Source organism: Columba livia, chromosome 7, assembly GCF_036013475.1.
Source record: "Columba livia isolate bColLiv1 breed racing homer chromosome 7, bColLiv1.pat.W.v2, whole genome shotgun sequence".
NCBI lineage: Eukaryota > Metazoa > Chordata > Aves > Columbiformes > Columbidae > Columba > Columba livia.
This window is the reverse complement of record NC_088608.1, coordinates 37,916,399-37,931,872: the sequence shown is the minus strand read 5'-3', so window position 1 is coordinate 37,931,872 and position 15,474 is coordinate 37,916,399. Positions and strand designations below refer to the sequence as shown.

The 15,474-nt window shown below is 41.4% G+C and overlaps 1 protein-coding gene across 1 annotated transcript in view; it reads right to left on the bottom strand.

The window, feature by feature from the left end:
• The window catches only part of RAPH1 (Ras association (RalGDS/AF-6) and pleckstrin homology domains 1), a 230,140-nt gene extending 216,345 nt beyond the window's left edge, over positions 1 to 13,795 (bottom strand). The window contains exon 1 of the mRNA XM_021289780.2: positions 13,693 to 13,795. The gene's annotated coding sequence lies outside the window, so the exon portion shown is untranslated. The remainder of the gene's footprint in view (positions 1 to 13,692) is intronic.
• Positions 13,796 to 15,474: the final 1,679 nt, after the last annotated feature.

Sequence of the window (15,474 nt, the reverse complement as noted above, 5' to 3'; positions counted from 1 at the left end):
GGAGCCACGGTAAAAGTTCCTTTATAAAAAAGAGGGTGCATAATGCTAAGCATTACTTGAAAATACCATGCGATGTTATGATAGTTGGCAACCTTTGTCTGAAGAATGGCTTTCCTAATATTCTTTCATCAGTTTCTGTGGGGTCTTGACTATTGCCGTTAGTGATGATCGATTGTTTCCCAGCCACAAAATTATTATTGCAGATGGTTTGATGGGCTCTGCTTGTGAAAGTGGTGAGAATGGAAGTGCCTCTACAAATACATAAAACACAGGAATCTGACTGCCATGTGCTTAGCCCAAAATACCTTGACTTCAGTGAAAAACTGATTTTCTACAAGCCGAAAGTGCACAGCTCTTGATGAAACAACCAAGGATCAACGGCAGACTGCAACCAAATGAAACCAGGCCTGTCAAGCTTCTTTTCAGAGACTACTCAGGATGCAACAAAGAACAGATTCTGTCCCCAAGATTTTAAGTTTCAGAGCATGGCTTTCTTCTGCAGGTTGGTAGGTGCTTAGCTTTGGAAAAATGTCAACTGGATCTGAATCAAGATAGCTGGTAGCAACCTCTTCTTCAAGCTGAGCCTGCCGCAGGAGTACACGTCATGAGGATGAAGAGAAATGTGGCTTTCCTGGAAGTTCTTGTACAGCTCTGCACCTGGTGGAGAATAACTCTGTTCTGCTCCTCCTTGGAAAATGTAGTGGCCGCAGTCTTAGTAAAGCCCTCAGTGCTTTAGAATAAGCTTGACAAACCACCAACTGGCATTCTGAAAAAGATGTGCAAGCACATGAAAAGTGCAAGTAACAAAAGGCTCTAAAAAAAACAGGGAAGGGGAGAAACAGCTGGGAGATGAATGAGGCTAATGACCCCAATACTAAATTTTTTCTCTCTCTTTGATGACTGTCTTTTGACTAAGCAATAGTTAGGCTGAAAAACTATACCACACCTGGTACCCAGCCATCAGCTGTACCAATTAAGGTCTTCTCCTCAAAGGAGAAAGTACCAGAATCACATTGAAAACTGCCCAGTGGCTGAAATAAGAGCTACTATCTAAAGACATGTTTGTATGAAGACACTAAAGCCAAGTCTTACTCCTCTACAGTTCAGAAATGCCTGGCACTGCCTAAGGCAAATGATATGAATAAAAGAAACTTATCGCTGTCTTTTTCAGAGCAGGAGGACTGTGAGCCTGCCAAGTATCTGTTAACTCCAAAGATCACTGCCCTTGGTGCTTTCAAAGTGCTGGATGGACTCAGCAAAAATTTTACACCACAGGTTGAAGTGCTGTTTAATAAGATTTGTCAATGTTAATCTACTCTTGGAATGGGATGAGCAAGTCACCAGATCCAGTTTCAGGGAAATATGTCTAAAAATGTCTTCATATTGAAGTATCTTCATAGAGTGCAAGTGAGCTGAGCAGTGTCCACATGCCTGGGTAGCCAACTTCTCCTATGGTTTGTACCCATAACACTCTCAAAAACTACCCACCTGGACCCATTAACAGTGGTGGTCGCTCTGCACCCTTGCAAAGGAAATTTCTGCCCTCAGATTCCGTGCTTTAATCAGTGAATGCTGGTTCAAACATCCCTGCTAGGGAGACACATACGTATTTTAAATCCATGTAATCAATGCCATTCTCAGCGGTAAAAAGCTGATGATAAGCAACACAGAAGGGACCTTCTCTGCTAACCTGGGTGAGTAAGAGTTGAAACAGTTCTAGCTCAGACTTCAAAACTACGATGACTGAGAGCCACATTTCACCTAAGTCTCTGTTACCTGTGGGAAAGTTTCTAATCTTTTATCTCAGTTATTTCTTCCTCACAACTGGTGGGTGCCATATCTATCGACCTCGCTTCTAAAGGGTTTAGGAGCACATACATAAGAGAAACTAAATTATTATTTTTCTTTTAGAGTTCCTTTTCTTATATACATCAGACGTAAACACTTCCTGAGAGGACAGGATCCACTTATTCAAAATGCCCTACCATTACACAAGGCTTGGCGATTTCTAGGCAGAGCTAGAGCTTTTTGAGACAGGCTGTCAGATATGTGCCCTACACACATCCCATTCATCAGAGCCAATCAGGAACCCACTGAAGAACATACCATGCAATACTTCTGGCATACGGAAAGATCTTCATAACTTTGACCACAACCAATAACTATTCTTACTCAAAATTCAAAGGCTTTCTGATTATGTAGGATTTAGCTTGACCATTACCTTACCAAGAAGGAATGTTATCATGGCCTTATTTGCCCTTATTTCTCTGGTGTCAGCATAACTCACAGGAACTCAATGCAAATAGCCCTTCGTAAGGAATAAACACTGTTTGTTCTTTCCTTGAAGGGGTATGGAGCATAACCCATGTATAGAAAGTTCCTCACATGCCATTGCTCTGTGATGTCCATGTATCTGCACCAGATAGAAATATTGTGAATCTCTGTGGTGAAGAGGAATTAATGAGCAGCCCCTCCGCAGAATTACTTAAAATAAGGGCTAGTTTTCCGTCCCTGGAAAACATTTAAGCAGTGTTAAGAGGTTTTGCAGCCATCTGTTCACTGCTCAGCAATATCTCAGGCAACTTAGCCTACCTGTCCTACCTTTGCTCATGTGGAACAATAATTCCTGAAGGGATGAATAATAGCAGTGCAGCATAAATTATGCCCATTTTTTACCTCCCTCAGGAGATATGAAAAGCAGTTTATTCGATGTTGTTCCAGCTGTAGGGACAGTGTATTTCCACTAAATCCTCTTTCCAAGAATGCGAGAGATTCAAGGCTGTAACTGACAGGATTGTAAAACCTGAGCTCATGATTTATGGGCGAACTCCAGCACAGGCTTTGCTAGATAGAATAGAGCAGAAGCTCTCATCGCTTATATTGTCTCCTGAAAGCATCCCTGTCCAAACATCACATGTTTCTGAGATTTCCACCCAGGTGCTGAATTTAGCATGCCACCCCAGCTACTTCACTTGCTGTTTACCTGCTTGCAATCTTCACTCGCTGTTTACTATTGCAACAACACATCATCAGTAAGGTAAAACTAATGTCTCACATGGTCTAACCCACCTCACATTCCCTCTTCTCTGTTTCCTTTACTCCTTTTACAGCTGTAGCAGTTTCAACCATGTAAAGCCTGTTCATGTTTGTCGTTGACTTTTTATAATTCTTGAAGGTAAAAAGAGCCAATGCTCTTCCCCAGTAATCTTTCATTTGGCACCTTGTTCTCTGCACTCTAATGACTCCATCTGCTTTGAAAATGTCACTGGCCTACAATAACCTTTTCAAGGTTCTTCTGATATCTAACACACTCACATAGCCCCCTTTGGTAAAAGGCTCTTCCCTTCTTATTTTCTTTCCCTTTTCCCTTTTTTTTTCCCATTCCTTAGGGAAGGACTGTAGAAGAAGGTTTAAGACCTTGGTAGCCCTAAGGCAGTGGCAGAAAATGGAGCCCAGAGCAGAGGCAAAGCATTTCTAGTCCTGCTGTTGGGTGTTACCGGCAATGATTACAGGCTGGTTCCAGTGCTGCTATCTGAAGGGCTTCAACTGGTTGCTTAAGGGCAGTCTGGACCTAGAATGTACTACTACTCACAGCTATAGGAGATTTAGTTCAACTATACCTGTGTCTCCCCATTCCTATTTGCTACTTTTGATGTTAGTTTCTCCTTTCACACGTGCACATTTACATCACTGAGGGGAAACTACCATATGCTGTTTAGGAGACATAAACCTCAGCTGAAATAGAGGAAAAGCTGCTGTGGTGGACATGCTGCCTTGAATTTATATGGCTATATATATAAGGCTTCGTACGAAGTGAGATCTGTAGATGTCTTCGTCTAGGCTCTCTTCTCAGGAAGGCTCAATCTGATTTTATCAGCTGATAATCTCAATGTAGTTTTAGAATGGGGGAGGGGGGAAACGTGCTCAGATCACTAAAAACCAAAGTTGATTTAGGCTTTACTGGCACACACGTTGCCAGTTTCAGCGCAGGTGACTCAAGAAACACATATACTGAGTCACTATTTCAGTGACATCAATGCTACCTCCAATGAACAGCCAAAACTCATCGAAAGACTTGCATTATAGAGCTGCTTCTGTTTTAACTCATCCTGTCCACCATGGGGCAACTAATGGATGTTGGATTTTAGCCGTGGCAACGTGTTATATTTTCTAACGGAGAGAAGTGAAGAACAGTGCGGTGACCACAGCCAGTTACTAGAAATTTTCTTGAGTGGGAGTACAAGGGACGTAAATTTACTACTCTAATTAAAATCAAAGTAACCCATATGTTTGGACAGTGTCAGAGCTGTAAGAAGATATGGTCTGATTTCTTACTTCATTCCTTTACCCTGCTTTGATCCCAATACTTAAATTTAGGATGCACCAGTTAGAACAATCTCTCAGTGTGGTGAAGTAGGATGTTTTTAAAAAAAGAACCCTCACATTTTGTTTCCTTTCTGCCAGCTTTAAACTTTTAGATCAAATCACCCTGAAAAAGATGTTTATGCAACAGGAAAATGTGGTATCGAGATTATCAGAACAGGGTAGACAATAATATGTTTCATGTGACTTGATTGCAAAAAATGACAAGGAAACCGCAGGACATCGGTGTGAATGCAATGGAACAAGGCCACGAAGCGTGTGTTGTGTGCCACAGACATAAGGGTTTATATAAACTTGAATGAGATTCAATTTAGATCAAAAGGACTTTCAGGGTTTTTTTTCTTTTTAAGATAGAGCCGTGTCTTCTGGCATTACACAGCTTGTGGCTATTGAGGCAGATCTGAAGGTAACAGGATATGGAGCACGCACTTCTGATTTACTAGCACAAATGGCTTTTATAGGCATGGAAAGTAAACTGTTTAAAGCCCTTCAAGATCCAAGATAAGACTTATTAGCAGGAAAGGCTGCGGAGTTTTTTTTCATCACTTCCTCGCCATGCTAATTTGGTACAAAGGTACTTCCCTGGCTGGCCTATTTGCACAACATGACACCCGGATTTTCTAGCAGATTCCGTGCACTAACCTCCCTGCCGTGACCCCCCCATCCTGTCTCACTGCTCTTGCATCTTGCCTTTGTCATTTTATCCTGCTTCCTCTCATACCTCTAGGGTCAGTACTTAGATGTTCTTCTGACTCCCGTTTTCCTACAGCATGTTCTTCTACCAGCAGGTGGGAAGTAACGACATGACAAACACACCTGAAATATCACAGAAATAGGCAATTTGGTCACTGTGACCCCCTGACAGAACGGTACTTCGCAGCAACCTGAAATGCTCCTACCTAACAACAGTCTGCAAGAACTAAAATACACAGCTGCCAAGTACTGTGACAACTGACTCACAGAAGGTAATTTACCTGTGTATTTTTCACTGTTCCAGAATTCAGTTCTAGAGGTACCACTGGGCCCTGAAGAACTTTGTGCTGAAATGTAATGCCCAATAGGACATCTTAGTACAGATCATTTATTCTGCAGAGCTCTAGCCTCTGGCTTGTGTCAACTTATCGATTTAACAATATAAGATGCATTCTATTTTAAAAACTGCAGATGCAGCTTCTTAAATACCACCGTCAAAACACTCAGAACAAGACTTGCTATGTAACTTAGAACACGCACACAATGGCTTCGCTCAGCCTGATGCAGCCTTGTTAATTATTTTGTGCTCGGCCCCACAGATGGAAGCCAGGCTCATGGCACAGACCTTCCGCTTGCCGTGGCTTCCAAAGACCTGCAAAGCAATGCCCTCTCCTGAAACCTCCAAGGGGACTGTGAGACAGAGCAGACTGTCATCAGAGAGACTGGTCCTGAAAAGCAAGTGCTATGGAAGAGGAGAGAAATCAAGCTCTCATCAGCCACTTGCCCATGAGCTGTCTACCCCACTCCTTAGTCCCAGATACCTAGAACATGCTTTCATCCCAACAGCTCTCAGCAATCCCACAAACCTAACAATTTCTAGCTTCTCATCTCAGCTTCTCCCAAGCATCTTCTGGAGAATACTAAAAAAAAGACACTTTCCTCGAAGCTCTGCCTTTTCTGCTGCTCAGGAGGTCCTCGCGTGAAGAATCATTGCCTGGCTAATTCCAATGAGAAATGCCATACGTGAGCACAAATAACCCGGGCACAGAGCCATTCCTAAACAGAGAACGGGCATTACTGTTTGAGACAAAATTAATCAACTTGAATTTTGCAACCCTGAATACTTTTAAAATAGCGTATTTCATAATTTTCTGCTCGCAATTAAAGGTCTTGACAAAATCAGCCAAGTGATTACAGTCTTCCACAGCAACAATGCAGGGAAAATGAAAGAACTCTCAAATACCCAAAGAATACATAATAACCCCTCTGAAATAAATACTTTACATGCCAGATTCTTCTAGCCTTAAAACTGAGATCACGCTGGCCAAATTAATAGGACTGTTCTTGAACTACGGTACAATCCAATATATGGGCGGTGTTGTCTATTAAAAGGCCTATGTGCTCTGAAATTTTATGTTGGTACAAGCTCAGGTTCTGCACGTTGAACTCTCACTGTGCAGGAACAAAATCTTTTACATCTCACTTTCTCACATCAAGCTTTCTTTTAAATAAGGGGCTACATCATGTTTGCCCAAGGCACAATGTTCTGTCTTTATCACAAAATAAACCAATGAGTGGAACGGGTCTCTGCTGTGATGGGTGTTATTTGGAAGCAAGAGAAAAAGCAGATGAGCCTAGTCCTTATTAACTTGTTCTTTTTCAGAGACTAAGTGTTAGTAGGAGTTTTCAGTTCTTAGAGAAAACTTTGAATCAGTATTGGAAATAGTTATTCAGAAAAAGGTATATACCATGGCTACACCTAAGCTTTTCCAGGGTGTTCAATATACTCATTTTTTTACAAGAAGTACCTCTCTCTTTCATAGAAAAGTTTCACAATACTAAAAGACGTCAATGCAAAAGTGTCCCAAATTTGCTTTTGAAAATGTAATCACTTTTCCTCTTTGGTAACAGGACTTTCAAGATTAAAATACCAATTTCAGATACGCGACTCTGAAATTTGCTCATATATGTTCATCCCTTTAACAAATACAGCTGAATTGTGAAGATGATTTAGACAGTACTTTCAAAGTATTTTTTCTGGGAAATACGATTTATAAACTACTCAGATGTGTTGTTGAATTCAGATTACTCACTTTCAAGAAAAATATACATTTTAATCTCCAAATTGTGTATCATCTGAACACTTAACTGAAAGTTGTCTTTGGAAATGCACTTTATTACATATTTAGGAAGGGCTAGGAACACGCACACAGAGACTGAGAATGGAATTGCATTACCTGATGCAAACCTAGTCTCCCTTTGCTTTTATTATTAAAATCGTATCTGTTGGAAATGTAGACACTATGTTACTATTACTCTCAAGCAAATTACTGCTTGGCCTTTTGTGGGTTCTTTTATGAATATTCCTTGCATGTTCTTCATTCTGAGTCTCTATTATGTTTTGCCTTCCCTCTTAGACCTAAGTGACTTGCAAGGTTTAATACACTAACTTATTTAATTTGATTTCTTTAAACAGGTGGAATATAGAATTTCTCTAGCCTGTCTCTGCTTGGAAGACAAAAAGTCGTGTTTAATTAAAACATAACATCCAGAAATACATCTTCAAGCTGACTTAAAAACATCAAGAAACAGAGAAACGCTACCACTCGTTTTGAAAGTTTTTTTTGCTAGTTGATCACTTTCAGAGTTAAAATTCTGAACCTTTATTTGGGTGGGTAAATCCTCCTGGTCAAGCTCCCTTCTGAATTACTGCAGATGCGCCAGGGCCCAACTGGATTATTTTGAATCTACAAAGGAATAAATGAGGAGCTGGCTCTGAAACTTGCCTGAGAGGAACAGGAAGTTTGCGGGAACTGAACGCAGAAGGAAACTTCATGTCTACAAGCCTTGGAAAAAAGCCAATAATCTAATAGATTAGAGCTCCTGTCCCAATTCTATGTGCTGGTACCCAACTGCTTACTGCCCCATATCCTGTAAACTCAGAGTGTGCAGTGATGCACTCCCACACATGTGGCATCAGACCGACACCACTTTCAACATTTCAGTCTAAGCCGACTACAAATTTGGAAGCTTTTAGTCAGCAGCTAGCTTGATAGTTTCACTGTCTTTAATATATATGTTTTGCCTTGTTACATACATGTTCTTGCTTTGCCAGTAAAAGCGTTCCTGTGGGCTGAGTCCTGCGTGGCGTGTTGGTTCTGAGTGGGCGTTTGGTGACAGGATGAATCAAGCTCACTGCCTCTGAGGTCCTGTACAAAACTTTACCTATTGGTTCAGATTTTCACCAGATCCTTTCCTGAGTTTCTCTGATTGCCTTTTTCACGTTTTGCCCTGTAACATGTCAAGTGACACAATATTGCTGCTGCCCTCGCCTATGGCTGTTGGTTTGTCTATCTAATAATCTGAACCCTGAAATTATGGAATATCTTCTTGGTTGGCCCAAGATGGACCACGGAGAGACCTAACTAACTTAGTAATCTTCATTTTGGCATGTAATATTTGACTGCTAACAGCTATTGCTGTTTCAATCTTGCCTTTGTTTCACTGTAATGCACAGAGGGTATTTCCACAAGTCAGATTATTTTTTAAAAAGACAGTTTTTTGCTTGCTATGTGGTAGATTTGCATATATCACTCTTGTCAACTGTAATGAAAGTTACACATGTAAAAGCCCTGGTGGCAGATTGTGATAAGGCAGATTTGACATGCATCACTCTGTAGATAAGGATGCTACAAGACTTTGACATTTGCAACTAAATGCTTCAAGGAAGGACTATATGTAATTGATAATGAAATGCAGATGGCTTGAACAAACTGGATGCCAGGAGGGTGACCAGCCTTGGAAGAAAGTTCGTGGCAGAACTCATCCCATGGAAAAAAAACAGAGATACAAAGGGCAGGCCAGTTTTGTCCCTCCTCACTGCAGAATTAGTGCTACTGAAAGTGATGAAGAAGCACTAGGGAGAAAACAATCCCTCCAAGATCAAAAGATGGGGTTGGAAGTTTTGACAGTAGCATGATGGTTTGCCTGCTTCCTTCTTCCCTTCTCCTTCCATTTCACAATGGGAGTCCTTGAGTGCCTGGTGGAGGTTCCCTTCTTAAACACTCTATGCCTTTACTACAGGGTTAAAAAAATTGCAAGTAGTTACTGAAATATTGTACATCATTTCCCATGCCACCTGCATGAAGAATTCTTTCTCTCCGTCTCTCTGTTAAAGAAACACCATTATCTATTTACCCAAATGACAGACATACTTTTCTCCTAGCTTGCACCTTAAACAGTTTTGGCTATCACTCATAGCTGTTTTAGAACTATAATTCTGAGTTCCTTGCCACTACCCTGGCAATTGGTCATACCGTACGGCTAGTGCTTGTGAATAATGGCAAGTAACCTTGAAATCCAGCAAAGCCTGTAGTACTTTTCAAGCCTCTGCTTAGAAAGATAGCCCCTCAGTTTAGTGAAATTGAAATGGGGAGCCTGGGACCTGCCTAAAGAACTGTAGTTATCACCTGCAAGTGAACTAAGCCAGGGTCTGGAAATCTTCAAGAAACCTTGAGGCCAGAAAAAAACTTGGAGGGAAATCTTAAAATCATAAAGCCTGGGACAAGGCTGATTTAGGTTTATGACTTGTTTGCTGCTTAAGGACGCAATAAGACTGTTCTTTATCCCACTGACATCTTTCAATGCTGGGTTCTGCTGGCTCACAGACTTCTTTCCTGTGCTTAAAGAAAGTGGAATCTAATAGCCCATTACCTTAGAAAGATGCAACTACCTTTTTCTTTATATTACCACAGACAAATCCTTGCATCAAGAAATTGTTCACCATCCACGGACATTTTCTTCAAAGAGCTAAAAGCAGAACTATTAACTGCTGAAAGAAACTGAAGACTTCTCAGACAGCTCGCTAGGAGATGACTGACTGCAGGTCAGCCCGTGAGAGCTCAGCATCTCAGGTGAAGAACCTGGCTGCTTTCATGTACTACAACAGTCCGTGCTCGTGCTTTCATAAAAAGATAGCAGCACACAAACCGTCTGACAACAAAAAAACATGGGCTCTTAGCTTGGAAAAAAATTAATGGGAAATACACTGAGCTGAAATGTGGAGAGAATCATACTTCTTGTTACATTTTATGGACTCTGTTCTTCATAATCAAAAGGGATCTTGAAAAGCCAGAATGCAGAGATGCAGGCATAAGATGCCACGAACAAGGATTCTATAGATAAAAGAAGAAGCATACAGACCCCTTTCAGAAGTTACACATGTGGCCCTTACCCCTCTAGTGCCCATCAAAAAATCCTTGATCTAAGTCTTGTTGCATTGCTCAGTGAACTCCCCATCTCCACCCCTTGCCAAAATAATCCATTCTAATCTGTTTTAAACACCGTCCCACTGATGTGTCATGATTTTTTCTCCTCACCTCCTATCTCTTTTTTTTCCCCCCACAAGAGGGCACCAACACTGCATCCTTTGAGACATTTTATTTTGCAATGAAACATGTGCCTCAAAGGAAAGTGGGGGGAGAGAAGCCAGAGGGACCCAAGCAGCAGGTTTCAGATCTGGACCAACTCCCTTCCCCCCGGGGCACCACAATTTTAATTCCAAGGTTTTGATTCAGAAACATCTTTGGTGACAGCTGCATGAAGCCTCTAATAGGAGATAGTTTCATAAAGCCACTAATAGGAGATGGTGGTTCACAGGCACATATTTGATTTTATTTCTCCATTTCGTCTCTTGGCCCCCGCTTCAAGAAGCGAGACTACAAAAAAGAGCGTCTCTGGAATTAGAAGCCTTCATGGACCTTAAGCGAAACCAGAGAGCTGAGAAATACCAGACACCAAATGTCTCTTGAAATAAAACATACACCAGACAGCCAACAGACAAATCTTATTCAGGGAAATCAGAGTGAAGTAAAAACACAACTAAAATTGCCACAGGACAGGGATAATCTAGTGAAGAGAGAACAAGTTTAAAAAAAGCCCTTGTACTGCATAACCTGACACAGTGACAGCTACGGGTGAGACAAGATAAATATGCAGCGAAAATTAAAATCAAGAAAGGAAGGGGATTACTGTGGTCTATGTGCTTACAAATACCAAAATAATTCTAAAGAAAGGAAATGTGGGCTAAGTACCAGACAAGCTTCCTGTACAAGGCAGAGAGCCCACACACTCTCTTGCAAGCAGTGATTGACCAAATTGAAGCCATTAATTTTGTTCCCTTATTCTGGAGTTGTAAACGCTGGGAAGCGCTTCAGGGGCAGGACTCAGGGTGTTACTCTGGCTCCTGCTAGAGCTCTAGTTTATGTAATCTACTAACAGACATATTTTTACACAGCTCTGTGATCAGGAAACTGTAAGAAATGCATGTAATTCTCTTTCCTCCTCCCTCTTCTTTCACCTCCACTGTCTGCGTACGGCATTTTCCCGGGTAAAGACAGAACTGCTGCCACCAAGTCCTACAACTTGAGAATCAGGAGTGTTTGATGAAACCAGTAAGAGATTGGGTTACAACAGATTAAAGAAAGTGCTTCTTTACAAAACGCATAGTGAATTTCTGGTACTTGGTGCCATGGGAGGTTGTAGAGGCAAGCACAGCAGCAGGTGAAAAAGGGCTTTAGACACATTCAAGGATAACAGGTACAGAGGGAACATGAAAACTCTGGGCAGGGATATATTCTCTAACACCCTAACCCAGTGATGTTGATGCTGCAGACTCTGGCCAGGTTGCATGGCTTCCCTCAAGACCTGCTTTTAGTGCCAGCCCTGCAGAGAGGACCTGGAACCACAGCCCTGCGGTCTGGCTCAGGACTGCGCTTCCGTATTGGCCCCTTCCGCTCTTCTGATTTAGGCAGAGCTATAACAATCACGACTTTCAGTGATATGGTCACTCATCATCTAGAGGCTGCCTAGAAAGAGGGAACAGCACAAACCGGCGCACCTTGAAAAGCTGGTTTGAAAAAGAACCTGAGAGTATTTACAAGCCTCTCAAAGCCATCACCCTGCAGGGGCCATGGGGTGGGTGTTGCACGAAGAAAACCTGCTGGAAAACGCAGCATCAAGTGTTGGTGGAGCCATTTGCTGTCAGAACATGCAATTCCCACAAGCTAAATGCCTTTCACCAAACTGCATCAGTTTGGCTAAAGTTTATTTTGGCAACCAAACAAAAGGGGGAAGGGAGGGTACTCTTGCTATTGTCCAGACATCCCATTTCAGTATTTTTTGAATGAAACATTTATATTTTTCTTGTTTTGATTGACCTTCGAGAACATCTTGTTTTCAAGCATAACATATAAAATAAAAGAAGGAAAATAAAACTTTTATGTGGATTCTGAGTCTCTTTGACGCTTATGGAACATGAAATTGCACTGAACAGCCAAATAATGAATATATCTAAATTTACACAGCATAGCAATGGTATAAAAAAAGGTAAAGCTTAATGTTTTGTGGTACAGGAATAGACATCATGTCCTCACTGTGTTCATCATATGAAGGTCTCACCAGGGAAACTCCCCAAGGAAAGTTTAGTGTTCAATGCTGTAAGGAACATGGGGACAGTAAACATAAGTCTTTGCAGGGGAAGGTCTCAAAAGAAACTCTGCTGGACTTTTCAAGGCTCTAATTTTCCTATTGTCCATAAGGGAATGTCTTTTCGGACCGTATATTTATTGCAATTTCTCTTGACAAGACTAAGCAAAGGACTTAATTCTGTTAGACACAATTAGATTATTTAGAAAATCAGTTCTGAAAGAATTCTACATCTCTGACTCAGAAAATTCAGTTTCCAGATCAACTTTTTGTTTGGCCTTCTGCATGTCATGTAATCAGCGCTGTAGGTCCTGTGGTGATGGGCAGACCACACCAGTGTGCTTGCACCTGGCGTGCACACAATCTGGTGCACCAAACAACCTCCTTTTCTGCGTCAGGCTTAACACCCACGTACCTGTGAGAAGGGATATTTCCCTGCTTTATGAAGAGGAGGGGGAATAACGTCAGAGAGACAAAATCCACTAACAACTCTGTAGTATTCAAATATTGCAGTGGTGTGGGCGGCAGGAATAGAGCTCAACTGTACTCTATTTACACCTACTCATGGACATACTGATTCATATCAGGAGCATTTGGAGAATACACTGGATTGTATTTGCCATGTTTCGTTACAGGTATGAGAGTGGTGTTTGAATCTAGCCCACTTTTCTATGTTTTTTTCATGTACCTCTTCTCTACTGAGGTGTATTTCTGGAAATAACTCTTTTGTAGCTTTTGTTCTGAAAGCAACTTTGAATAAAATCTACTGGAAGTTATAGTAGCTGCTGTACTATTTTTCACGCATTTTACAATTCTCTCCCAGTTTTCACATTAAACAGTTCCACTGCCTGTTTTTAAGGCTAACCAGACAACTTTGTTCAACTGACGACTGACATCTCGAGCTGCATAAAAAGATGTAATAGGAATAGGCTTTTGTCCTCAGCTCACCCTACGGGGTGTCGCAGAACAGATAGCCAGTCACGCTCAGTACTTTGGAATTTGCATACATTATAGGCTTTTTCTTTCACAGTAATTTTTTCCTGCACAGCAGTTATTTGGGGTTCCTATGGGGAAACAAAAAGTATAAAGTGGGGAAAGAGAAGTCTGGAACAGTAATATTAAAACACTTACCATGTTCCATGCTTTAGCGCGGTAACTGCTGTAGAAGTTAAATTGTCTGTGGACTCCGCACGGACGAGGTGCCAGAAATCTGCAAGTTCTAATCTCATCTCTGCAGCTCTAGAAATAAGCAGAAGAGAATTAACTCATCACATTTTATTGCTTGAAAGCATCTATAAACTAAAATCATATTTCAGATATTCTTCCATAACTCATTCACAGTTTTACTACAGTCATTTTCTTAATGGCCTTTCCAGCCCATAACTCTTAATACATAAGCCTGTCCAAAACATGGAAACTTGTTTCCTGATCCATTGCTGGAAGTATCAGGACAGGGAACCTGTTCCCAGTGAACAAAACTCCTTATCATTTTAGCATGAATTTTTGTTTGCCCCGGGATCTGCTAACTGCAACCACACAAGTGTTCCATAAGCTCCTCTTGGTGTCAGAATTCATTAAAAAAAAATCTCCTGCCTAGATGTTTCCATCCTTTCTTCTTTGCCCTTTTTCCTTTTAAAAGAAGTGAAATAATGCTTGAGAAAGATGCCAGATCAAAAGCCCTCAAGTCCTCCTTGCTGCACTGTAAATCCCATGTCAAAAAACACTCATCTCTCCTCCCAGGCATGACTCTTAACCCTTTGTCTAATAAAATAATTGAAACCTGCTCCCGGGCTCTCCTGTGCTCAGCCATCTCCCTTGAAATTCTCGAATAGGATGCCCGGTTGTTGGCCTTTGAACCCACAATGAGTATATGGAAGTCAAAGTAATTAGTTTAATACATCTGGAGAGCATACAAGTTCCTCTCATGTCTGGGTCTGATCCTGCAAGGGACTGCACATCCCAGCTGCCTTTGACTGAGGATGTCGAAGCATTTCTGAGAAGGCCAAGACTAGCTAAAATTAAAGCGCTGGATGGAAGAAGACTGCTAATATTAAAGGAATGACAAAGCAATTTTGCATTAGTAAAAACAAAAAAAGAAATTTTAAAAAATGTAGAAGATGATGTAGAATGATAATAAAAAGATAAAATAGATAGCAAGGAATGCTACAGAGGGGCTTTGAAAGGAGGCGGCGGATAATAGAGACAGAGACTGAGTAATGTTAATTCTGAAGATATCGAGCCTGGGAATAAACCTGTTAGTAAAATCCTGACTCATCAGAGTAGAAGTGAAATTGTAAGGGATAACTTCAGGTAGAACTATATATTGCCATCTCATGGGAGGGACAATCCAGGTACATGTCACCACAGGCAGCACTTCACTGAGAGAGAGAAAGAGAGGGAAAGAGTGTCTAAACCAAAGCACCCGAGGCCCTTCTCTTTCTCCCCAAGGCACTAGCTGGTACATGGGAAGATAATTTGCAAAAGTAGGTCCCCATTTCAGGGAAGGCAAATTCCTTCCTGTGAACCTGAAAGAGTTTCCCTCCGGTCCCAGGGACCCTGCCTGCTAATCTCTGCCTCTCACAAACTGGGCAACTGTCTCCTCATCTTCTTCTGTCTGCTGAATCGGAAGAGAGCTGCTGAGATTTCTGAGGATTCCTCTGCCCGTAACTCCTGGCAGTGAAATAAGAATGTCTTGCTGGAGACATCTCAAAAAATTAGGAAATAAAACCTCACAAGGTAAGGGTTTTCCCAAAATAACGAAACATAAGGGAAAGGGACACAGGCATTCAGAGAAGAACACGGTTTCACTGGAGAGAGTCTCAAGGCAATTTTTGAACAATCTGGACACATTATTGTACTTTGCCTCAAACTTCTATTGTACTTTCTGTTGTAATTTTTCTTGAAGAACCAAAA